General features: G+C 38.2%; 1 long non-coding RNA gene across 1 annotated transcript; it reads left to right on the plus strand.

The window, feature by feature from the left end:
- The first annotated feature begins 810 nt into the window (after positions 1-810).
- Positions 811-26,983, plus strand: LOC121142343. Its single transcript, XR_005879335.1, has 4 exons — positions 811-1,030; positions 20,741-20,793; positions 21,675-21,784; positions 22,933-26,983. It is a non-coding gene; the product is annotated as an uncharacterized LOC121142343 (long non-coding RNA).

Below are 26,983 nucleotides of genomic sequence, written 5' to 3' on the forward strand. Positions count from 1 at the left end.
GAAGTTAGAGTATGCTGTGCAGGTGAAGGGGTTGACCTCACAGGACTTTTCCCACTTCAGATGATAGCTGTTCAGGAGTCTGGAAACCACCTATACTTCTTCCCAGATGACTAAAGGTTTTCTGGACCCATGATCACTTTTCATGTGTGATCATTCACTCATAGAACTTCCACAGCTCACAAAGTGCTATACTTATAATTATGAATTTATAATTAAAGCTAAAGCAGGAACTCCATGTAGAAGAGATGTGTTTTGCAAGATATGAGGCAAAAAGAGAATGCAGAGCTTCCGTGGTTGTGGTTCAAGCGCTCTTATGGAGCTCCTTTGTTTATTTAATTAGTTAGGTTGTTAGGAACAGGGTATCATGTGTTCCTGGCTGGCATCTGAAGCTAAGAATGACCTCGAACTTCTGATCTTCCTGTCTTAATCTCTGTTGGTTACTGGTGGATGATCTTAGTCCTTCTTTCCCCAGAAGGGTCAGGTGGTTAAACCTATGCAGGAAATCAGTTCAATAACACAGAGACACTTCTATCACTCAGGATGTTATATGTATTTTTTTGAACTCTTGCATCAAGAACCTGGATTAACAACATATTTAAATGTATTGTTAAACCACACTACCAGTTGCTTTTCTTTATATATATTTACTTCAGTCATTGAGAGGTCATTTTTTCCAATCTATTAACATGACATGCCCGATGACACACAAGTTAAGGAGGTTTGTAGTTACAAGACTGGACACTAGAAAAGTTTGGTTTGGGCTACAGATGTTTTTTTAAACCTAATCAAATTGTTTTTTCTTACAGCTAAGAAGCCACATGGCATCACCACAGGTGTGGTTTTGTAAAAAGGTGATCTATCAACTGAGTTTGGAACAATTCAGCGTTAAGGGGTCAAGGATAAAAAGTGGAGACATGTCGGAGATACACAGGAGTGACTAGTATATAAAATCAACACTTGGGAAACCCAGATCCTCTACAGTTCAGGAGAAAAGAATGTTTTGAGAAGGTCTTCAAACGCTGATTTAAAGGTAGGTAGAAACCAATGAATAGCAGACTTTTCCATCTGGTGGGAGAATGTGAATGTCCCTGGTAACAACGACAGAAGTTCAGAGGGGAGTGCCGAGTATAGTGACCTCAAGAAAGACAGAGGGAAACTAGAGACACACACAGTTGTTTCAGTAAATTTTTCTCACACAGAAGTAGCTGTTAGAAAAAGTGAAACAGAGAAAGTGTTTTAGGCTAAGAATTGTTTTTAAGATGGGAGAAATATTAGCAGATATATATTTTAGGAATTGCCTAGTAGAAGAGAAAGCAAGTGGCTGCCGAAGATGATAGACAGAATCAGCCAGCACTGCCAGAGCAGGAAAGAGCATGTGCAGACTCATATACAAATGGAAATCAGCTAGGAGCAAAGGTGTGTTGAAATGTGGGTTTGCAAGTGTGACTGCTTTTACTCTTTTGTGATGATAGACTTAGTGTCATCAGAGTGAGAAGAGTAAAGGAGGCCTGGAGTTTCCAGACAGAAAGAGAACATATGTAGTAGTCTTCTGCACAAATGGAAGAGTGAATGAACTAGGGGAGTACAATCATAATATATGTAATAGCATATATAGTCTTATAGCATGTGATGTGATATGCGGTAAATATATAATGCAATGTAATGTATAGAATAAGCTTGCCTGGCACTATTAACCCACCACTGGTAATTCATGAATCAGTAGTGAGACCCTTTAAGGTTGTGCATTTTGGCCTAGCCACATGAGTACTTGGGTATAGTAGAGAGAGAGCTGACTTTCACCAGGATTGTTAGGGGATCATAGCAAAGAGACTGCATGGTTTCAGAAGTACCAGGAGGGGATTTAAAGTGGGCAAAGAGAATATTAGAGGTGATGGTCAATGCAATGTTGCTGAATAATCAGGACTAGAAGTCCTTTTGTGGTTGAAGTACTAATAGGAGTGAACTAGAGGGACCAGAAGCAGCCAGATGAGGGAAGTGTGGACCTCGGATCAGAGAGGAATTTTATAGGGATGGGACCACAGAGAGATTTCTAGGTTAGTATGAAGGACAATTATTGAAACTCCAAAACACTAAGAGATCAATGAATTTGAAAGATAATTTGCTTAAGAACCCAAAAGACATGCAGGATAAGTAACAGGGTGGGTGTGATCTATGAATGACAAGGCTTGGAAACAAGGGGAAACAAGTTGTCCAGGGACTTGGGAGAAAGTCATGGGATGACAGCTGTAATAAAAAAAGGCATGACACTAATGTCTCATGAGATATAAGATGAAAAATTATAAAAGATGTTTAGATTTATTCATGTTTAAAATTGTAGGTGTATGGATGTTTTGCTTGCATGTATGTATGTGCACCACATGCATGCAGTGCCCACAGAGGCCAGAAGAGGGCGATGAAATCCCCCTGGAACTGGAGTTATAAACACAAGTTAGCTGCCTTCTCAGGGCTGGAGATCCAAACTGAAGTCCGGAAGAGCAGTCAATTCTCTCAACTGCTGAGCCATCACTCTAGCCCCCAGATACATTTTGGTTTTCTGGAAACACTAATAGAATTATTTTAAAGCAAGCAACAAGGGAATGCATGAAGATCACATAGGGGTGTGTGTGTGTATGTGTGTGTGTGTGAGAGAGAGAGAGAGAGAGAGAGAAGTAGTAGTAGTAGTAGTAGGGGGAGGAGGGGGAGGAGGAAGAAGAGGAGGCCAGGGGGAGGAGGGGGAGGAGGATGAGAAGGGGGAGGGAAAGGAGGAGAACTGTGGGCAAGTAAACAAAGATGGCACTTGAGAGGGCAGCTATAAGAACCCCCAAAGAGCAGGATCGTAGCTAGAGGGAGAATGGGAAGAGAAAGCTCAGGGAACAGGTTCTGATCAGCAAATGGCTTTTCTAGTGAGTGTCCTGTAGCACTGCAGTAAAAAGGCCGGCAGTAGCTATGCAGTTACGAGGCTATCATCCAAAAAATTGGCTATTTTATTTACTATTTTGTCTATGTTCATATTACAAATGTAAGACAATATCCTTGGGACATTTTCTTTTTACACAATCTGGTTGAAATGGGCCGTGGAAATGCTGTTTATTTAGCAAAGATTTTGGCTGTGCAAATGATCTTTAACTACTTAATTGGCTTCGATAGATCAAAAGTAGGGAAAGCAATATGCACGCTGGGCTGGGATTTTATAGGTGTATATATTTTTGGGAGGTGTTACCAGGGTAAAAAACTAAAGCTTGTGGATTATTTATTATTACCAAGGCAAGAAATGGGAATTGTGAAGGAGTAATGGTCTTCTAAACCCAGGGGAGTTTCCTGAGTTGCTGAAAGTAGTTTACAAATGTCTGGAACAAAAGAAAAGGCTAGTTTTGTAAATTGTGGGTATTTGTTTATTTTTCTTAATTTCCTTTGTGTAATAAAACAGCTTTCATTTTGTTAGCCAGTATTTAAAGTTTTAGCTTTCTTCCAATTGATATACCGCAGGCAATACATTATTCACAGTGCCACTAAAAACAAACCATTTTTAAAGCAATAATTACCAAAGACCACAATTACAGTCAACATTAAAACAGATAATGCTGGCCTACAACTCTGTGCCTGCCTCCGCTACAACCAAAATGCCAATTGGTGTTTATTGTTGGCTCCAATATGCTAAGAACCTTGAAGGAGCAATGCAAGAATATTCTAGAATAATCCATCTTGTCAATTCATCCCTTCCCATCTACTATATCCCTGGCTTCTGACAGACTTATCCATGCTTTTTTTAATCTACTAAGCTGACTTCAATGTGGCAGTCTTCCATCTTCTTCTGTCTAGAACACATCTAACTCAGTTTTCCTAAGTTCATGTCTCTCTCACAATGCTTTCCTACTATTTACATTCTTTATTTTGTTAGATGTCCCAAGGTGTGTGTGAAAGTGAAATTGGTGTGACTTTCCGGAGCATTACCTTAGATCTTGGGTGGCACTGGTAGCTCTGAATTCTGCCACTGCACGTGGAGCTCTGTGGCAGATCCCAACTCTAATATCCTTTACTTACCAGTCTAAAACAAAGACAGCTCTGTTTTTTTTTTCATTGTTTTTCAGTGCTTTTTCACCGAGGGTACTGTTCTTTGACTTTCATCTGTTTGATGGTTATCTCTCTGGCTCATCTTATTCTTCTTTATAGCCATCTGTTATGAGTATCAATACATAGCCATAAAATGCTATTCTTAACATCCAAGAGGTGAAAAGGTATGTATCCATTTGGATATGTTTATAGTGAAATACTATGGCACCAGTAGTACCCTAAAGAATGTATAAGACCCTTGTAAAAGAGAATTATGAAATTGTACATAGCACCAGGTTTCACATTCTTTTTCTTAAGGAAAATGAGGAAGTGCCATATTAGAAAGGGCTTGTGACCCCTTGGGATCAGTTTCCTTGGGTAAACTGAACTCCAGTGCTAATCTCATGCTTTCAGTGGGAATGGTGGCAATCTTAGGAAGAATTTTTTTTACAAAGTAAGGAATGTAGGATGTATTCAGTACATTACCTGGTTATTACAGAGAGGACATAATAGTGTAGGAGTTACTGCCATTACTGCAAGATAATGGAAGTTTTAGATCAAATAAGAACCATATCAAAACTATTTTTAAAGACATTTAATTTTGTTTTGTGTTTATGAGAACTTTACTTACATGAATATATGTGCATTGCATGTTTGCCTGGTGCTTCAAAGGCCAGAATAGGGTGTTAGGTACTCTAGAATTACATAGTGACTGTTGTGAGCTGTGATGTGAGTACTAGGAATTGAACCTAGTTGCTATGCAAGAGTTCCAAGTGGTCTTAGTTGGTGAACCATCTCTCCAGCCTAAATCAAAACTACTTTTGAGGTTAGCTCTAATAGTTCACTTCAGAAGAAAGTTGACAAGGAAACTAATTACAAAACTTAACCTGTGGTAGTTTTGAAAAACAACTTAGGAGACATTGTAATGGAAAATTTCAAATAAATAAGATGCTCACGGTTATTGCAATTGATGGAGTCACTTTGAATCACCCTTTCAAGCAAATGGTCAGGGACTGGGATGACTCATCTTGGCTATCATGTGGACACACAGATTGGCTTGTGGACAGGTCAGTTGAGCATTTGCTTGCTTGCTAATTGATATGGAATGACACAGTCCACTGTGGGTAGTATTATCTCTAGGCAGGTGGACCTAGGCTACATAAAAAAGCTAGCTGAATGTGAATCTGAAAGCAAATCATTAAACAGCTCTCTTCCATGGTGCCTGTCCTGACTTCCCTTTACCTACAGGATAAAAGACATCCTTTCCTCCCCCAAGATGATTTTGGTCCACGTTTTATCATAGTAACAGAAGTCAACCAGGACAGTACCTTACCATCCTTAAGCTCACTGACCACAGGAGAATCTTTACCTGGTAACTAATTGTCGCTCAATCTCTTCAGGTTGTTATTATGTCATCTCTTCTCACTGGGGATACTACAGATGTATAACACTTTACTCTTTCAAGTGTTGTTCGCATCTTCATGTTCCTCGACTGTCATTGAACTTAGAGTATTTCTTTATAGACCAATAACAAATATGAACCTTGTAGCAAATTACATTGACTATGTCCAACCCTCTCTCTACTTTATCCTCTTCGATAATTCATCTTTTTTATGAAAAATGCACAACTAAAGAAAATCATGTTTATAATTAATAATGTCTATTTCTGGAGTGATTTTTCTATTTATAAACAGACTACAGTGTTAAAACATGGCTCATTGGGTAAAGGTACTTACTACCAAGCTGATGATGTGAATTTCATCCCTGGGATCCACAGGGTGGGATGAGAGAACTGAGTCCTAAGTTTTCCTTGGTCTCCATACATAAACAGTGGTGTGTAGACTTCCCATCTTCACTAGAAAAGTTAAATGAATTTTAATAAAAGAAAAAAACAAATGTCTGGTACCCTCTGAGGCTAAAAGAGGGCTTTGGATCCTATGAAACTGGAATTACAGGCAGTTGTGAGCCACAATTTGGGTTCTGGGAACTGAACCTGGGCCCTCTGAAAAAGCAGTATGTATGTGTTCTTAACTGCTGTGGCATGTCTCCAGTCCAGAGTGTGTAGTCCACAGCCATAGATCATTCCAGTTCAGCCATCTGAAACTGCCTCTTTGGGAGTGGATAGAACTGACTATAGATGTGCTCCATGGAATTGAGGATGAAAAAGGAAAAATCTAAGTCTATACAAGAGACCTTGAAGTAAGGTAATATTTTCTGTAGTGGAGGGAGAATTTTAAGTTGAATAATTTCACACATTGACAAGTTTATTGATATCTAGACTTTGAAATGTTGAAAGGAAGTAGAAAAGATTTATGTCTTAACCAACACTGGGTAGAACATGTCCTTATTTTGTTTCTATGTTGAACTGGGGTTAGACAGAGAAAAAGAAAGAAATGGAACCCAATTTTTTAGCATATGAGAGGTAGATGTAATATATGTATGCCGTCACCCTTTAATATGCAAATGGAAAGCCAACGTTGCTCTGGACAAAACAAGCCCTTCACTACTCAAAGGATGTTATTGAAGTCTGCTTGGGATTTCTTGGGATTCCACAGGTTCCTATCAGATCTGTGCAATTCTCTTGCAAATTTTAAAGTACATAGTTTGAAAAAGAAATTTTTTAGGAAAAGGCTTTGGTAGGACCCCAGCTCTATTGATGAAGATGAACCCATTTAAATTGGTGCCATTCTTAAAACGAGGTCAAATATTACAGGAGCAAACAGCTTGACACTTAAGAAGACCAGCAGGTAACTGTTGCTAAGACTATGATAGCTTTATCAATGTCAATATTATTGATATCATCATATTACTGTCCTCAGTGTACATCTCCATTAACTGGCAGAGTGAAATATTTATTCAAGGGCCACCGACTCTCCTGGAATAGTCAAGTTTTGTTTCACCCTCCACTCTTATTTATTGTTACTGAAAACTGAATAAATATCCTCATTACTCTAAGCACATGAAACTCTTCTTTCTCTTCTAGAAGTAGTTTCTGGATTTCATGGGGTACCTTTGCAAAGGGTTAACAATAACTAAGGTCATTTGCCTGCAGAAAAAAATGTACTAGTAATAGTTTTGAACACATGGTGTTAAGGGTATAAGTGTCTGTTGCTTGTAGGAGCATGGTGCTAAAGGTTTGCATGGAATATAAGTAGATGTTTTGTTTGTTTTGCATTTAAAAATTTTATTTTATGCATCTGAGAGCTTTGCCTGCATATATGTAAGTATATCACATATAAGCTTGTTGCCCTCGGAGACCAAAGCAGGGCATCAGATCCCTTGAACTTGAGTTAGAGATTGTTGTGAGGCACTATGTGGGTGTTAGAAACCACTCTGAGTTGTCTGAAAGAGCTTTACTGGTTTTTTACTACTGGGTCGTCTCTCCAGTCACATGCATGGGTATTTTATGGACACTCTTCTTCCTAAGGAACATTAATTCCATTGTAGCCACATTAATGCCAGTATGAGCGACTTTAGTTATTTTCCCCCCACTTTAACACAAGCCTAGCATGACTTTCTTGTCTGACTATTTGTCTTTTCTCACCATCTATAGCTAGTCTGTCTTACCTTCAAACCCGGATCTACAGCTTCTACCATTCCATCTTACATTCAGAATGACTTAGTGTTTGCACTGTTATGAGTCACGGAAGAGAAATTCAAGTTACCTATTAAATCAGAGAACTACTTGGGGGAAAATAGGAATTTTATACCTCATCGAGGAACTGAGTTACACTAACACTCCTTTTGGCTTACTCTATTGAACTGTTTTAGAAAATGTCATGAGGGCATTAGATTTGGGCAATTCACATGTTCACACGAGATGCAACGCCTTCTGGAGTCATTGTTTTTATACTATTTCAAATAAGTGATCAAATGTCAACAGCTGCCACCATCTCCTTGGGTTGCTTGAATTAACCCCTTCACTGGTAAATGACCAGCCTTTCACCCACCCTCCTGTAAGTGTTTCTCTAATCCATAATGGAATCAGCCATTTTGCTCATTGAGTAGTCAGGGCAGAGTGTGTGCTTTATAGGCCTGGCTCCTTTCAGATGTGGCTTGGAATCTTCCCAATTCACATTTCTATTTCTTTTAATTTTTAAAAGTGAAAATGGGGTTGTTTTCATATATATATTCTGATCATGGTTTCCCCTCGCTCATCTTTTCCCATATCCTTTCCAACTGCAGGCATTGTTTCTCTGTCTATCTGTCTGTCTGTCTGTCTGTCTCTGTCTCTCTTAAGAAAATAGACAGGGAAATTAAAGGGTCAAGCAAACAAGAATAAAAAAACCAATCAAACAGAAATAAAAGGGAAATGATGAAATAGTATGAGAAACACAGAAACACATACATTTACACACACACACACACAACCCCATAAAACCTCAAATAAAGACATTGTAATATACAAGCAAAGGACCAGTAAGGCTTAAAAAGTGCACAAACAAGGCAATATGGGATAAAAATATCCCTCAAATACTTCTGAGTTTGTTTTGGGTTGGCCATCTACTGCTAGGAATAGGGCCTGCCCTTAAGTGTATCCAGTGAGACTCCATTGCAGCAACTAATTTTTCATTCGTGAGAAGTTGTTAATTGGAGGTTGCTTCTTGCTTAAGGGATGGGAGCTTGTGTCTACTTCCAGCATATCACTGGGACTCTGTCTGGTTTTTATCTATGCCGATCCTATGAATGATGACACAGTCTGTGAGTTCATTTGTGTGTCAGTCCTATTGTATATTAAAGATGTTGTTTTCTCAGTATTATCCACTCTGCATTTTACAACCTTTCTTCCTCTTCTTCTTCATAGCTCTCTCAGCCCTGAGGACTGAGTGTTCCAAGGTCTCTCACTCTTGGCACCTTGCCCATTTGTGGGTCTCCGTGTTAATTCCCATCTGCTGCAGGGTGATTTTTCTGATGTTGACTGAGTAAGACAATGACCTAATGGTACAGCAGAATCTCTTTATGAACCGTTTTATTGCCATGTCCCATCATCAGAACAATAGTAATTGTCCAACCATACGTTAAGGAGCCTACCTACCTCTTGTTGATTTCCAGCTGGCTCACTTCTTCTTATTTTTGACTTTCTGATCTTACATGTTCTGTGATTTCACAATTGTCCTGAATCATCATGACAATGACCATTTGGCTAATAGTGATAATCCCATGTGTGCCAACAGCTTGTTTCTGTTTACTTGGATATTCTTGTTCTCTTGTATTTTTAGTGCTGGGAGTAAAGGCGTGTGCCACCACCGCCCGGCTGAGCAATTACTATTTAGAACATTCAGAAAGAGTAGTCAAACACTTTAAATACGTTCAGGTTTGTTATAATTAAAATAGTTATTTGTTTCATGATCTCCTGTTAAATGATTGGCATGAGCATTGGAAGCATGTTTAGTAGAGAGAAGAGAAAATATTATAGGATAGAATAGGACCTAAGAAGTTATACCCAGAGCATCTTGCCCCTTTCCCTTTGATTCTCTTCCTCTTCTCTCTTGCTATCTTTTTCTCCATCTCCTCCATACTAGGGATTGAAGTTAGATTATAACACGTGTTAGTCAGATGTCTATCACTGAGCTGCATCCCAGTCCGAGAGAAGTCTTTTTAAATGACACTCTGATGACCCAATTCTACAATTACTGCTTTTCTTGACCCTTCTTCAGCCTTGTCACTTAATTCCTCTTGATGATTATATTCTAGTCACATTGTCTGTCTTAAAGTTCTACTTCTTGTCCTTCAGAGTCTTGTCTTATGATTGTCCTTTCTGGCAATTTGAGGTTTTTTTTGGCTTTTTGTTTTGCTTTTTTTGTTTCCACCAATACTCAGAGATTTTTCTGAGACATCCCTTGAACCTAATACCCAGTTTTAGTGCTTTCCAGGGGCTTTCTGCACTTACTTTATTGCAACTGCTCTCTTTTTCTAGTGATTTCCCCCCCAGAAGGCTTAAGTCTCCATCAAGGGTGAGGATCCCTTTAGGCATTTCACAGGCTGTTCAGAAGAGTGCCCAAGGTCCAATGAAACATGGTGAGATTCTTCAAGCTGAAGGAATGGGAGCAGAACTAGAATGTTCTTGTATTTATCTACCTCCTTATCCAGCTGCTATGGTTGGAATATGATTTGAGTGTTCCCCAGGAGTCCATGTGACTGAAGTCTTGGTTGCCAGTGGTAATAGAGTTGGCAGACCTCTATATGAGTCATTATGGGGGATCCTTAGGTCCCTGAAAACATGATGTCATTCTTGTTTGACCCCTTGGTATTTATCAAGAAAGAGCAAGCCTACCTTCACTCTCTCTCATTTCTTGACTGAAGATACTGTTGCTGGGTTCAATATGTGTGGCCATCATGATGACTGCCTATCCTGAGCTTTTCCAAAGGACAAATGGGTTTACTTGATCTTTAGCTTTGAACCTCAAAATCTATGAAGTAAACAAATACCATTTCTTCACATATACTGTGCCTTGCATGTTTCATTACCATTTCAAAAGGTTGACAAGTACACTGTCTTTGAATGAATAACCGGAGGCAGTGCCTCTTTGTATCACCCTATGACCTCTGTCAGATTAGTATTTCAACTGGTTGGGGATTGGAATGTTTACTTAATTGCATCCAGCTATGGTGGCTTATGCCTATAATACCATCTGTTAAGAGGTTGAGGTAGGGGGATTGTCATAGCTTTAGGTCAGTATAGGCTATTAAATGAGACTCTTAAAAACAAAAACAAATAAAAATATTATCTATCTGGTCAACTGAGGAAGACAAATGTAAATTCTAGTCTGTTTGGCCTTAAAGGTATCTTTTGGAGAATTTTTTGTGTAAAATTTTAGTAATATTTATTCTATAAGCACTTTGTGTGGATTGACTCATCAATGTAAATGCCAGTGCTATAGAAGGCATGCTTTAATGAGGCACATCTCACAGATGATGAAACAGGCTCACAGAATCTGATTCAAAATCATGTACTAAAGGGTCTTTAGGGGCTAACACTGATTCTTACGTTAAGGACTTGGACTTGATAGAGATGGTTCAACAGCTCAGAATCTTAGTTCAGCTGCCAAGATTCCAAAAGTCATGATAATTCCACTTTGTGAAATTTCTGATAGGTTGCTTCACCTCTCAGAACATCTATGTCTCTATCTGTGGTTTTGAGGATCAGTTCCAAACTCTTAAGTACACACCCTAGCATATATTAAATGCACAGCAAGTACTGCTAATTTTCTGCTTTGAATCATTGCTACTGTTAAATACTCTGATTTCTTCCACCATCAAATCTTTGCTGCTTCTTTAATACATCAAAATAACTTTCTTAGTAATTTTGTTATTTGATAAAATTTTAAGTGAAATTTGATGAAAAATGCTCCAAGGGCTGAGAACCAGCAAGCATCATTACTCAATTTTGTGGTCAATCACATTTTACGTGAGATTTCAGAGGCCTTGAAGTTTGGTCACAGAGATGGAGAGGGAAAAGCGAGTCTTTTCCAATTAAGGAATGTATCAACAAGTCTTACAGGAAGCCTTAGAAAGAATCTGGACAGTAGCTTTAGGTGGAGGCAACTGAGCAAGGGCTTGAGTCTTGTTTCCCCACAATTGAATTTTTCATGAGTGGTAATAGAATATTCAGGTAGCTTCATCATCTTGTCTGTGACAATTTGAGCACCAGCCTCCCCTAATTCCTGATTTAACTTAATGAGGTATGTTCTGAATCTTTCTGCTTACTATTAGAGCTGTGTATACCACATCAATACAAACCACATAACGTGGAAAAGTTCCAATTCAAATTTAGTCTGCAATGTCTATAAAGGCATATAACATAATATTAGGGCTTTAGGTGGATTTTATACTTGTTTTTTGAAGATATTGAAGTTTTGGCCACATTTAATTAATGAAGTCTCTTGAATTTGGAATAACTAAAACATCCAGGAAAGAGACCTGTGAGAACTCTGCTTCTCTCTGACATAATACATCTGTGTAAGTTCCTTCCTCTCTGGACATTGTTGTTCTCATGTGAAAATGAATTATGTGGACTCTATGAGAGCCCAGCAAACTAGAATTTTTGTATTAAACCCAATCGGTCTAGTATTGCATTATCACCATCCTGTGCTGTTTTCACTTCTTATATATTGCCTATGGCTCCTCTTACTTACAAGAGTCGAGTTAAAATGTTTCAATACAAGGTATGATTAATTAATTAAGCTGTTTTTGAAATGTTGCATGGCTGGCTACATTACCAGAACACATGCATTAGGTGATCATTTCTCCTCAACCAACTTAGAAACTGGATTACAGACCACATCACTGTACCCAACACAATGCCTGAAGTTGTTACAAAATTCCAATTTATAGAAAACATTTTGTTGTTCCTTTAACTTGATAATCTCTAAAATAATTTCTTCTTCCAAGTTAGACCTACCATCTGCCTGATGGGTGACCTTGGGCCAGTCATTTAACCATGTTGAGATCTCAGTATTTTCATCTTTACCAGGAAGAATGACAAAAGACACTTTCATGAGCTCATTGGAGAGGCTGAAATAGTCCACGTATTAATATAGTATATAGAGTTATCAGAGTGCATGGCAGAGACACGAAGCTATCATTGTCACCACAACATTACTATTTTGTTGAAAAAAAACAAAACATGTATCTTAAGTCACATATAATCCACATAATTTTATTCTTAAATGATTCAGGCTTCCTATCTCAGGGTCAACTTAAGACAATCATCAGGAATCTCCAGGACAATCTCCTCTTGACAATTCTGCATGTTCACCCCATCAGTATGTAAGAACTGAAATGAAGTTTGGTGGTCCACAAAAACCTTATGTGTACTCTTTGCAGGAGAGTATTGTTTTAAACCAATGGGGTATCTAGCTAAGATATAAAGAAAAAGAAAAATATAGCAGTATGGATTTGAGCAAGGAAACAATATGTTGACAAGACTCATGCACTGATATTAAACCCATAACAGACAGAGCCTAACACTACCTGAAAAGTTCTGCCTTGTCTTCCTTTATTCCATGTGCAATGTGTATTTACTATGCATTTTCTGCCAACACAGTGATGAGCAGAGAGACTCTTTTGACTCTATTGTAGCTTCTGGACCAAACATAGTCAAGGATCTCCAGCGATAAAGTCCCTTTCCTGAGACAGATGCTTGGACACGTGTGTCTGAGGTTTGTAGAAAGATGAAGTCGGCTTTAGCAACAGCTGTGTGTGTGTGTGTGTGTGTGTGTGTGTGTGTGTGTGTGTGTGTGTGTGTGAGGGATGGGCAGGGGAGCTCATTTCTACTCCCAAAGAGAAAATGGGATCCTCTCACTTCTTCCATTACAGAAGAAGTACTAAAAAATAGTCAAGCTCACCTTCAAAGCAAAGGTTCATCTTCCCATGAAGAAACATTTTTTTGCATCAGTGTAGCTGCCTCATAAGAGTGATATTTATGACCACAATGTACAATCCATGACTTCATTTCAATGTTACTCAGTACAAAGTAGCAATATGATGGGCGCTGTTAAGGTGAATGTTAACTTTGAGACAGAGGATTCAAAGTCCCACACATTTTGAAGTGCTTTGAACTACTAGGAGTACCATTGGTGGCAATGGAAGTCACTTGTTGCTTATCTTATGGAAGGGAAAGTGAGAACTGAGACAGAGAGGCCAGGTAGTTGAGACTCTGGAAGCAATCGGGCTCATATTCCTGATTTTTAGTGCTGTATTCAATTTTAATCAGACAAAACAATTTCTTCAAATGTGACTCAATATTATTATTTTCTTAATAGCTTTTAAATTTTCTTTCTTTTGTTCTCATAGCTTATCTTATTCAATGTCATAGTTTTGTTTTTTAAGAAATTTATTTATGTGGGCATCTCATCACAGAGACAAGGAGTATTGCTGTGAGTAGGTTTTTGGATCTCTACATACATATGTACATAGGATGTTTATTTGAAACTCTTTGATTTTAACATAGAGTCTTACATAGATCAGGATGACCTTAAAAGTGTCATGTAGGCAAGGATGGCCTTGAACTTCTGACTGTCTTGCCTGCCACCACTTCCTACATTACAGGCATATGTCTGTATGTACACACCTACTTGTATTTGGTCCTGGGAACAAAATCCAGGGCTTTGTATGTGCTAATTAAGCACTCTGCCAATTGAACTACAACCCAAGCCTCCTCATGTAGAATTTTAGTTTTTATATTTTTCCAGTGAAAAGTGATGGGGAATGTCCTTCTATGTATATGTTTCTCTTATTGGTTGATGAATAAAACACTGTTTGGCCAATGGAGACAGGAAGATAGGCAGGATTAGGAGATGAAGAGTTTTCTGGGAAAGGGAGGCAGAAAGAAAGGCTGTGAAGAGATGCCATGTAGAGACCTGGAGTATAGGATGCACCAGGTGCTCTCTAGTAAGATAAGGCCATGCAGAAATACATAGATTTATATAAATAGATTAATAATTTAGACAGAGCTAGCTAATAAGAAGTCCTCGTCATTGGCAAGCAGTTTAATAATTAATACAAGTCTTTGTGTGCTTATTTGAGGCTGAAATGGCTCTGGGACCAGACTGGAAAAAGAAACTCCAGCAACAGAAGAGAGACCAGAGATGATCAGTCCATATATCAATCAAACAAGTGAACTTCTTTTAGGTTTTTGTCTTGTCTTAGTTCTGTCATGAATATTTTATCAATTCTTTAATTGTCTTCCACTATGGTCAATCTACATGATGGGTAATGGTCAGACATTAGGTCCTAAGACACCATGAAAACAAAACAAATAATCACAGAATTGTGGTACTGTTTAAAGTCTACTGAGTTAGGGGATAATTTTTCTTATTGTTTCTGATGATAACTTTTTGATTGAAAAATTAATTTGTTCACTTATATTTTTGGTGAGCCTAGTCTTTAATAGCTGAGCCATCTCACCAGCCTGATTTATTCACTTAATAAACCAGTTTATATTATGGTCTATCCTGGGTCTGACATTGTCTTAATTGTCAAGGATACAGTGACACATCCAATCAATGTCCTCACAGAATTGACAAAGGTGAAGGAAAGTAAAGTGAGCTAGATACTTTCTTAGTAAAGGAAGGAGACTCAAAAACTAAAGTATTGAGTTTTTTTCAAGTGATTTTTGAAAGACAGGAGTAACGTAAGTTGATTCAGTGGCTCCCATCCTATTTTCCTACTGTCTATCCTGTCCTTACACATGCAGTGATTTTCTCATTTTTTAATAGTGGATTCTCTTACTCTTATCATAAAACCATCATTTATGAGCTTCTACCATAGACTTTTACTGTTTTAGCTTATAGTTTTTCATAGATTTAAGTTAATGAGGGAGAAAGACTCCTAGGTAACATTACTTTTAAAATTAAGCAAATCTGACTTTTCTCAAATGAGCTTAAATTAGAAATAGAGGAGGGACATTTGTTGGGGGGATCTAACTAGCAAAGGCGTATGTAGAACTCTACTCTAGAATTTGGCCTTGACACTGAATCATCTGTTTGTATATTCCCCTTTTCTATTCATCCCTAGGATTTTCTCTTGAACAACTAAGGGAACAGAAGATTTTCCTCATCTTTAAAATTTCATATCTACCTGAGATGCATATTCGAGAATGCTCTGGATGTTGCCTTAAGCACATCAGCCATTACAATGCCTTCTTGTTCATATGTAAACCAATTCTGGGGAGTTATCACTGCCCTCACGATTTTTACTTCTCAGCTTAAGCATCACAGGCTAATGAAAACTTGAGTGTTATTCTTATATATATTATGAATAATGAAGTTTTTCAAAATATCATATCATTTTTTTTGGCAGTTGGATACACGATGTCGGTGTAAAACTGGTGCAACCAGAGTGATCATGGGCTAAGGACTCAAGGTTCCTACAGACAAATGTATTCAGGAAAACAGGTCTAAAACTTGTTGGGATTTATTGCTAACCTAATTTCCTCCTTGTATTTTCTTAAACAATTCTAGAAAAAAATGTATAGAAGTCATTATCTAAATTATAGCCCAGTTAACGATACAGATAATTATAATACCAGAGAAAATATAAGTTGAATGGTAGCTATAATCTTCTGACTAAAGACCTTAGTCCCAGGGCAAATTGTAGGATGTGTCACAATACAAGCATTGTTTCTTTTTTGTTTTACTCTGAGTCATAGAGAATTGGATTATTATTACTGTTTCTGTCTGGGGAAGCTTTCAATTGGGATTTGGATGGACCATAGTTTTTCCATCATGATACAAAGACTAAAGTACAAGTCTCTTTGAGGGTGGCCTTGCCACCACAGTGGGCAGATCATGGTGACAATTTCATTTCTCCATGACCTCTAGAAGCTGTTATTAGAGAGTGGTTTCTTGTACCAGTCATTTTTGTGTGTATGTGATATGTAAGAGGAGATAAAGTAGGGCAATTTTTTAATGTTTTTTTTCTTCTGTGGATTGTGACCATTAATACCTGGAGTAAATATTACGTTACACCCTGAGCGAATCACATCTGAATATGGCACCTGTAGCTTCCTGTCCTCTGCTCTTTATCACAGAGCAGAGCCCAGGGCCTGAGTCTAACAGGTCAACAGAAAAGGATGGATGAAATTAATCCTGAAATAACTAAAGCTTCTGACACAGATATTTTTTAATGTTTGAAGATTCCAAGTCTTAGTATTTGCTGCTTTTGCTAAGACTATCCTCAAAATGTAGCTGGCTTGGATGGATGACTGAATTAAATAACTTGATAGTTCATTTCAAAAGATAAAGTTACAGGAATAAATCTCAAAGATATAAATGAGACTAAACTAAATATATATTCATAGTTGTGCACACACACTCACATATTTACACTTTCATAAAATCTCAAAATTGTCAACAAATGGCCTGAGGACTATAGTTTAGTTGTATGCAAATCACAAGACTTATTAAACATGAGAAACTGCTATCATTAATGACAAAAAAATGCCTGGTCCAAATACGGGGCTAGACTGACTTGATTTTGTTTGAAGGTATGAGTCAAAGGCCTTGAACAACAACAACAAATTCATGAGAACTTTAACAACCTGTGTATGCAGAAAGCACAAATGGGGAAAATTATAATATTTCATGAAATCATCATGGGACAATTGTTTGCAAATTGGTTTCTGAAGGGCTTTGAAATGTTGCTTTCGGATTTGAGTCTCTCTGGAGAGGACATTTTGTTAGCAATTTTGGGTAATTGTTAAAGTTTCTTCATGATATCTATTTTAATGGGCAGATTCAGAAGGTTCATTCTGGGTATACAAACTCGACTCTGCTTAACACTGATCAGACTCTTCCATGAAGTCCAGATGTTAAGGGATTCGCTCTTCTCTCCATGCATTTTTCATACTCAGGTCTGCTTTCCCCTTTTCACTCCTCAGCCATTGGCCTTGCTATTCGCCTCTCAACACTCCTCTGGTCACCCCTATATAGGACTTCAGCTTTCTTTTTAGCAGCATTTCTCCCAGTGCTTTTTCTTGATTCTCCCACGGAAGGTGGCAAGTCCTGAATTAGAGGGTCCTGGGGAGGGTGTGGGGTGTAGATGCGAGAACACAATCCCCAGGACTGAGATGTTGTTCACATGGCTTTGGAGAGTTGGTGCAGCTGTTTGCTCATCTGTGAAATGGAGATTTAAAAAAGGACGCTCCTTTCAGGGTTTTGAGGATTAAATGATATAAAAAAATGCATGTAGAATTCTTGGCCCCATGCCTGGGAAAGAACCAGAATTTGAGAGAGGAGAGCTAAGATGCAGGTCGCTGATCCCCTGCATTACTCACTTTGTTCCACAGCCTTCACACTATCTGCCTTGTTCCCAGCACCCTCTTTGTTTATTCTTTAACCCCTACCCCAGTCTTATAAGTTGGACCTGATCATAGGATCTCGGGACCTGGCAACTGGAAAATAGTTCACATTTGTGTTATTCATTTGGTAAAAATCTTCCATTCTGAAGAAAACTACCAGGGAGAGAAACACAAAGTTACTGAGTTAAGAAGCAAATTCTTGGTCCCTGGATCTGGTCGTCATTCTGGAGTGATGGCTGACTCCATGTGTTTAAGTGCTTCTCTTGTGACCCAAGAGTATACTTCTACTATAAATCTCTATTCACTTCCCCAAACATCCATACACTCTCCCCAAGCAACTGGCACCAGACATTTTCTCAGAGTTGGGCCACAGAGAAGATAGGCTTAATGTTAGAGGTGTGTGCGTAGGGCCAGGACTAGACAAAGCCTGTCCTGGGTGAGGTAGGTGAGTAAGAACCATGATAGATTTGATTTACAAAATTTCTAGTGAATCTCCTAGTTGCAACTTCTAACATCTTTTCTCATTAACTCTACTCAGGTGAGTTTGTTGCTGAAATTTTCAAAAGGCTGCACAGGTGGCAGACATGTACACAGAGGGGGACCCCCAAATAGATTAAGTTTTAAATGTAGGGCCAACAGGAAATCTTCCTTTTCATCTTCTGAAAGTTCACAGGGATGACAATAGATTAAACAGGAGAAAAGACACAAATGTGTCATAATGTGCAAAATCACAGGAGTCGTGCATCAACTGAGATGTTAAAGAAGTCAAATGGCTCAGGTTGAATACCTCTTTATAAGGGAGGTAGTGGAGATGAAGGCATATTTTAAGAAAATAGCAAATTAATTTTAGGGAGGTGTCGTCATTGACTGGGAAAGAATACAAGGATGTGGAACAAAAGACTGTTTGACTTTAGAACAAGAAACAGTTTCTAAGTTGTTCTTTGCGGGATATCGAACAGGATCAAAATAAAGGCCAGTGGCATGTGACAAGGTTCGTTCAGGTGTGTTGACAGGCATCCTCTCTTCCTCACTGGAGTTTGTTCTTGTGTAGTTATCTGGTTAGTGACACTTTGAGGAAGGAAAAAGGAAATCCTGTTTCTTTTTGTCATATCTGGGAACTATACAGAAATTGTTTTTCCTGTGTTAGGAGGAGATGAAACAGGAAATTCAAAGGTACCTTGATTTTTAGGTAGATTTTAAAGAAATCGTGTGTGGGGGCATGTCTGTGTGTATAGGTGTGTAAGTTTGTGTGTGTGTGTGTGTGTCTGTGTGTGTCAGTGTCTCTGTGCATGTGATCAGACTGCTCCAGGGTTTCTCCTCAGCACTCAGTTTTTTGCCAGGGTGGTGCTGGGACAGAGCTCAGGTCCTCATGTTTGAACAATGAGCATTTTATTAATTTAGCTATGTCCCCAGTGGTCTCTTGTCATTCAAGGTGCCTCAGTAGGCCAAAGCATTAGTTATTAGGAGTCATTTTCTGAGTTCTGAAATGCCCTCCTCCTGATGCAAACTGAGTTTCCAGCATGGTGCACCAGCAAAACTACCAACCATCTAGAGTTCCATGGTTGCACAGAGAAATGGAGGCAGGGATTACTGAGCTGTGGGTTTCCTGAACTCACACCTGTGTTCTGCTGCCTTGATCTTGTGGGTAGAAACCTAGGACTCAATTGAGGCACTCATGGATTTATCTGAATCTAATGGAAGCTATCCTGGAGTCCCCACCACAGGATTTGGAGCAGGGGAGGTTGGGGATGTTTTTAAATGAGTATTATGTAGAGAAGGTAAAGGCGACTTTCCCAGTCTCATTCCAAGTTGTGTTTTGGTATAAAACTTTTCCATGGATTGCCAAGGCCTCTTCACTGACACCCACATTCAGGGGGTCTGGATCAGTCCCATGGTGGCCTTTCAGTCACCAGTCTGGGCTTCAAGGGCTCCCCCTTGTTCAGGTCAGCCCTCCCTAAGGAGTGGAGGGGGAATGGGGTGGGAGGTTGGGGAAGTTGTTGGGGGGTGGGAGAGGAGGGGAGGGTGAGAGAGCTGGGATTGACATGTCAAGCAAGCTCCTTTCTAATTTAAATAAAATAAAAAAATGAAAAACATACAAACAAAAAACCCCCCAAAAAACAAATAACCAAACCAAAACAACAAAAAAACCCTTTCCATATAGGACTGAACACCAGCAAATCACAACAGACTAGTGCCACAAGAATGAGGAATACAGTGTGGAGGGGGCCTGACATTCCTGGACAGAGACTCAGTCAGGACCTAGGGCAAGGCAGGACCCTGAATTCATTTCGGACCAGAGATCCAATGCACATCACATTATCTTTGCATCACAAGACCAGCAGAATGAAATACAAACCATTCACACTCTCAAATGCATTGGGAGCTTCCAGAGATGTCCACGGTTAACTTTTCATTTACTTAAACTATAACTGTGGTTTAAAATTTTAAAAAATTCCTTTTGATATTGATTCTTATCATAGACAATGGTTTGAAATAAAACAGCACAGCTGGTTCTTGACCCGAATCTACTTTTGAACAGTCATACTGAATTCCTGAAAGTGGAGACTGAGATGCTTCCAGATTTAACTTTTGCTATTGAACCTGGAACAGTAAGACTTCACCACTGCTATTAATGTATAACTTATCATAAAATGACATTGTATCACTTTAAGTCTTGTCTAAGAAACTAAAAACTCTTTGTACCTTGCCCCTGTGCTTTTTGGCATTCTGACATCTCCAAGAGGAACAATTGTTCAATACGTAAAGTCTAAACGACTCTTTTTATTGAATAAAGTATTGTGTTATTGAATGAGTCACAAAGCGGCAGTCTCCTTTGCACATTAACTTTGAATCTGCTGCTTAGAGTAAAATCCCGATTTTTTCTTTCAGATGCTAATAACATACTGTCCGGGCTAGGCAAGGTTATTCTCTAAAAGGAATTGGTAAGAATTGGTTTGCTTTCATTATTTATCTGCTTAATAATGGTTTCTTAGAGTCACTGAATAAACTTTGTTCCTTATTGTCCATTATGGTAATTTAAACTCAGCTGGTGCTTTTTCCATTTTTGGTGAGTTATTGTTGGTTATATTAAGTAAGATATTATTAGTTGTTGTTACAGAACAATTAAGTGAAAAGTATGCTCCTCTGATGACTCATGTTGTGTCGGTTTTTAATAAAGAAAATGAAATGAATATATTAAATTAATACTATTAAAATTATTAGCACATATATAGTATTTCCCAAGTGATTTAATATTGTGGTGAGATTGTGATACTCAGAGCAGACAGAGTTAGTTACCTAAGTGCTTCATATAAGGCATTAGATCCAGTGGTCTCAGATGGGTTGTCTTGCATGAGTCATTGTAATATTTGTAATCTCTGCTTCCTCACTTGTAAAACATGGTTGAAACTCCAAAAGTGTCAACATCAGGAATAGTTGTGATATAAAGGCAATGAGAGCAGTTTGGTGTGTGTACACCGTTTACCCTACTGAACCACACACATGCAAGTTAGTATTGTCACATGAACAAGTTAATTTTAAAAGTTACAATTGATAGTTTCTTAAAACACAGTTTGGAAGAGTGAACGTCAAGTCCAGAAACTGCAACTTAATGATCAACTTATGTGATTGACTGTATCTTGGCTGCATACAGTCTCTCTGGTGGGGGGAAGGGACAGGGTGACTGGAGCCTAATTATCTCCATGACCTGTATAACCATGATAATGACTTTCTGTGCAATGTGTTCAATTAAGTGGGATTTAGGCTTGTAGCTCCATTAAAAGACCATTGAAGGGAGCTTTTCTGACATTCTCTTTCCTTTCAGGGCCATGACGCCACTGTAATCTTAAGAAACAATGGGAGATACAAGTAGAGACCACCTTTGCCTTTTCCACTTTCCTGCTTAATGCCTTGGTTCCATGCTGTTACTGCCTGGTGAGACAAAACACACCATTCAATCAACAATGAAACCTGGAATCCAGACATAACTGTGACAATGATGTGCACTGCTCATCTGTGCCCTCAGTGAGGATGATGCTTATCCACACTAGTGGATGATTAGACCCTTTACTCAATCTACTGAGTCTAAGTGTATTAAGAGTGGAAGTGACCTAACATTCTAGTCTTATTTATCTTTTAAAACCTTTCTATGTGTATATATGATGTGCATATGTGTGTTCACATGCATGTGTACTTATGGGTATGTGCACTTCACAGTGGTGATGCGATGACAGCCTAAGTAGTCGGTCCTTGGCTTCTACATGACTTGAGACAGGGTCTCATGTTATTCACTGTTGTGTGTGCCTGAATAGCTTGCCATGAGCCTTCATGGATTCTCCTTTCTGTCCCCTATCTGGCTGTTGAAATCTAATATTGTAGATGTGCACTACTGGGATTGGCCATCCAAATCTAGTCCCACATGCTTGCACAGAAAGCATGTCAACCACTGAACCATCCCTGCAATTCCAGTATGTTTATTTTAACAGCTAGAAAAATTGGAGGTAAGTGATCAAAAGAAATTATGTGACTCATATAGGTGCATATTTAGTTGCTTCTGGAGTTTCTAATTCCTAGGTGGACTTATTCTAACACACCTCTCTGCCAGCTAAGATTAGATAGTCATTTCATGCATGTTTGTATTCAATATGCATATTCGTTGACCTTAGACATTACAAGGAAATCACAAACAAGTACAATTAGTAGAACCATAGCACTGGCTACTATTTCTTTCCCTCCAAGAAGACTTCAAACCTAAATCTATGCCTTTTTCTCCTCTACTGTGTCATTAACTTCAGGCTATGGTTATTACTGGATTCCAGTTTTCTATGGAAACAGAACATTTTGCTGTGTCTTACCAGCTAAGAAAGCAATGTTCTTGCTACTAGAACTGAATATGAAAATATAATTTTGATAAATTTGTGCTGGCTGGCCAAACCAATTCCACTGCTGTCCAAAATATCACAAAGAATATGATTGAATGTTTTCATACTTTAGAAAGCATTGCAAGAAACTTTTTCTGTGTTGATATTTTGCCTGTAGTGTTTTGTGATGTTAATTTAAAATAATTGGTTCTTCTTTTGAAGGACTACATACTGTGATGATTAATTTTGTGGGCCAACTTGACTGGACTAAAGATATAAAGAAAGCTGATGGAAGATTATATCTGGGTTTTTCTGGGCAGATGTTTCTGGAAGAGTATTTGCATCAGTGGACAATAAAGAATATACACCCTCATCAGTGTAGGCTTACATCTACTCCATTGAAGACATGTATAAAAAGAAGCAAGAATGATGAATTCTCCCTCTTTTAATACCATGACATATATCTGTTCCTGTACATAAACATCAGAGCTCCTGGACTGAACTTTGGGAATTACAACAACTGTCTCCTGTTGCTACCATTCATTCCTCAGTCCCATGATCATACAGAGCCACCTGGAGATACAAGGAGAAACAAGATGTGCATGCTGTACTGCAAAAAGGTACAGAGGCTTGTGGTAGAGCATAGATAAGAAATATGGATTAGTTTAAGTTGTAAAAGCTAGTAAGTAACAAGCCGAAGCTATCAGCCAAGCATTTGTAATTAATAAGTCTCTGTGTGGGTATTTTGAAGATGGCTGGTGGATAGAAAATTCTGCCTACACATAGATCTTGGAGGAGAACTAACATTCATCATTTTACTAAACTAATGTAACCCCAAAGTATAATCTAAATAATTTGTTCTTGAACACACAGATAATTGTAGTCCCCACCCTGCATCAAGAAAATTTCTCAGTGTCACAGATGGAGACTATCTCAGAAACCCACAACCAATGACAATGTAAAGCTGTGGAGCCCAGAACCAGTGGATACATCTAAAACACAAGTCCAGCACTTATGCCTTCAGAAACATTGCAGGAAGATTATAAGAACTAGAAGATCAGAGAATTTTCTGTGAAACAGAATTTTCTATTAATATCAGAAGCTATAACCATATAACCATAAAATCTTATTCAACATGAGTACTTAAACATGAGCTGAACAAGGACAACAGCAGCAGACATGCCAAAGGACAGAAGAAACAGCCATGGAATCTCAATTTTATACACATAACTACAGGCAGCTAAAAGAATGCTGAGTGGGAGAAGTGTTTTTTCCTAGGGAAAGCCACACTTATTGGTTAACCATTATCAATGATTGATCCTGAAAACATACATACAAGTGTGTGTGTGTGTGTACTTAATAACAACTAGTAAAAAGGTCATAAATTTAAAAGAGAGCAGGAAGGGTCTATGGGAGGATTTAGAGCACAAAAGGGAAGGTGGAAATGATGCAATTCTATTATAATATCAAAATTAAGAAGAAAATATAATACATGTTAAAATAAGAACAATTGTTCACAAGCAGCAGAATCCCAGAAGCAAACCAAGGACAGCAATGATGTGTACTTCTGGGGAACCTGAAAAATTACCCGGAATCCTGAAAGACTCAGTCAATGAACCAGAGTTCCTGAAAGAACTCAGTTTTGGAAAAAAGAGTCCCAGCTGACCGATCAGCTGATTCTAGTTTTGATTCTAGTTTTAATAACCAAACCAGAAAGGAAAAGGAGAGTTAAGTATATGGCTATGAACAGTTACTTCATGTAGTCTCCATTAACAAGATTTAAGAAAATGCTTCAACACAATACACCAAATAAAGACACTGATAGTAATATCAGGTTTGCTGAAGCATGACTGTCACACCCCTTTAGTTTCAAAGGAATACAAGCATAGAAATAAGTTAAGAAGGTTAAATTATTGGATTTATGAAGAGAAAAGATTTTGCATATTACTTTTTATGTGTAATTTTCTTTATTATCCTTAGAGATCCTGGTTTATATTTATAAATCAAAAGCAATCTCTAGCTCCGGTGAAAAATGTAATTAAAATGTAGTCTGTTGCATATATCTATTGGAATAGATAATTTCAGGCAAGTGATTTTGATTAAAAATTTGGAATGATTATTGCTATATACATTGAGGTAAAGGAGGATATAAACTTTATAAAAAGCCAAATGGGTAAGAGTTTGAGATCTCTTTGAGCTGGAAATACTCAGGCACAAAGAGGGTACTATTTAGCCAGCCTGTTTATATCATAATATTGACCAAATGTGGCCTGGAAGAGAAGAAGTTTTGGATTTTATCTTGTCTTTGTCACCCCAGGAAGCACTAGAGCCATCACTGAGTTTGATAGGTGGGCTTAATGTATGAAGACAGGACAATCTCCTTCCAATTAATTAATCCCAATGAGCACAATAAATATAAAGGAAGATGGTGATGGGTTAACCAATGTAAAAGGGATTTGGAGTATTGACATATACTTTTGTTTGCAAAAGCTTTATTTTTATAGACTGGAAAGTACCCCTATAAATAAAAATTCTAGCTTTAAAAAAAGAAGTCAGCAATACAGAGACACCTCCCTTGATTGTCATCTGTCTTCTACTTTTTGCCTTAGTAGACGCACACCTGCTACATTCTCATGGAAAAACACATCTTCTGAGCCACATTTTACTTTATATGTTGGTTTAAAATAAAGGGAACAAAAAGATAGGTAACTGAACAGACAAGAAACAGCTGTTTTGTTTTATTCTGTCAAAAGCCACTCATGGCCTCTTGGGTTGGAGACTAATGGCCCTTCCTAGGAAACAGTCTTAACTATGCATTGAACTCAGCAATGGAACTTTATACCCCTTTGTTCAAAAGATAATAATCACACAAATGGACATCCTGCAACCTTAAAAATCTCATGCCTTTTAAAGTTATCTTTTTAGTGGCACAAGAAACAGTCCTTATAGGTAAATTCATGATTCATTACTGAAACACAGTATCTTTTTTGGCAATAGTTTTATTCTTTCATGCACACATCCATTTAAAAGTATTTTTGACTGTGTACACGAGATATTCATTAAGGTGCTAAGGAAACAGTAGCAAGTAGTACAGTACAAGCAAAGAAAACCCTTAAGTAAGGGACTTCACATTCTACAGCTGCATGGCAAATAACACCAAATGGCAATCAGCAGGCAGCCTAGCAGAATGTGAGAGGTACTTCAGAAAGTGCTGAAATGATGCTTGAGGGCTGGGGTTGCCTGGGACCTGGAATGACTGGGCAGAACTCATGAAAGGATAGGAGGGAGGAAATCATTCAGACACCCAAGAAGAGCAAACCCAGAAGGGTATGTTTCTTTATGTGTATTTGAATTTCCACCCAGTATCACTTTTCTTTCAGCCCAATCAGTTTTTCTGAATATACCTTGCCATGTTCGCCTGTTGGTGATGTGTTCATCTCAGCTTTTGTTTCTCTGATAATTTTTCCCTTCAGTATCTAATTGCTGCTGAAGGATACTTTTGCTAGGCTATTTTTCTCTAGTATTTTCTAGATTCCATCATATTCTGTTTGGGTTTGTATACTAATTTCTTTTCTCATTGCTTTGACAAGATCTTCAAAAGTGTAACACTTACTTTGTGACTCACAGTTGGAGGGAACAAACCATCATGGCAGGGAAGTCATCATGGTTGAACCTTAAGCAGATGGTCACAGTGCTTCTGCAGTTAAGAAGCAGAAAGGGTGAATCCTTGAGCTCAGCTTCCTTTCTCTGTTTTATTTATTCCTACATCCCCAGACCATGCATTTGTATCACCAGCATTTAGGGTGAGTATTTCCCCTGAGTTAACCTAGTTTATCTATTACCTCACAGGCATATCCAGTGGCTAACCTAAGTTAGACAATCACTGACAGACATACCAATGCTTGTCTCCTAGGTGATCCTAGGTCCTTCAGAGTTGACAGGCACCATTAATCATCACAGTTTGTATCATTTTTTGGAAGCCTGTGGTCATTTTGTTTGTTGTTCTCTCCCACAGTGTGTCTTCTTTTTTATCTGCTATAAACAAATACTTGCTTTACCACTGCATTTGTGCTTGAGACTGGATATTTATCCTGTTCAGTGTTCTTGGAGATTTTCAGTTCTGTAGTTTTATACTTATTATCAAATTTGAAATGACTTTTCGTCTCTTTTTCTACATCTTTTTTCTGACTCCTTCCTTTTGGAACTAAAACTACCTATGATAGAAGGTAGTTGCCTTCTTCTTCTTCTTCTTCTTCTTCTTCTTCTTCTTCTT

This window comes from Mesocricetus auratus, unplaced genomic scaffold (genome assembly GCF_017639785.1).
Source record: "Mesocricetus auratus isolate SY011 unplaced genomic scaffold, BCM_Maur_2.0 Super-Scaffold_100009, whole genome shotgun sequence".
NCBI lineage: Eukaryota > Metazoa > Chordata > Mammalia > Rodentia > Cricetidae > Mesocricetus > Mesocricetus auratus.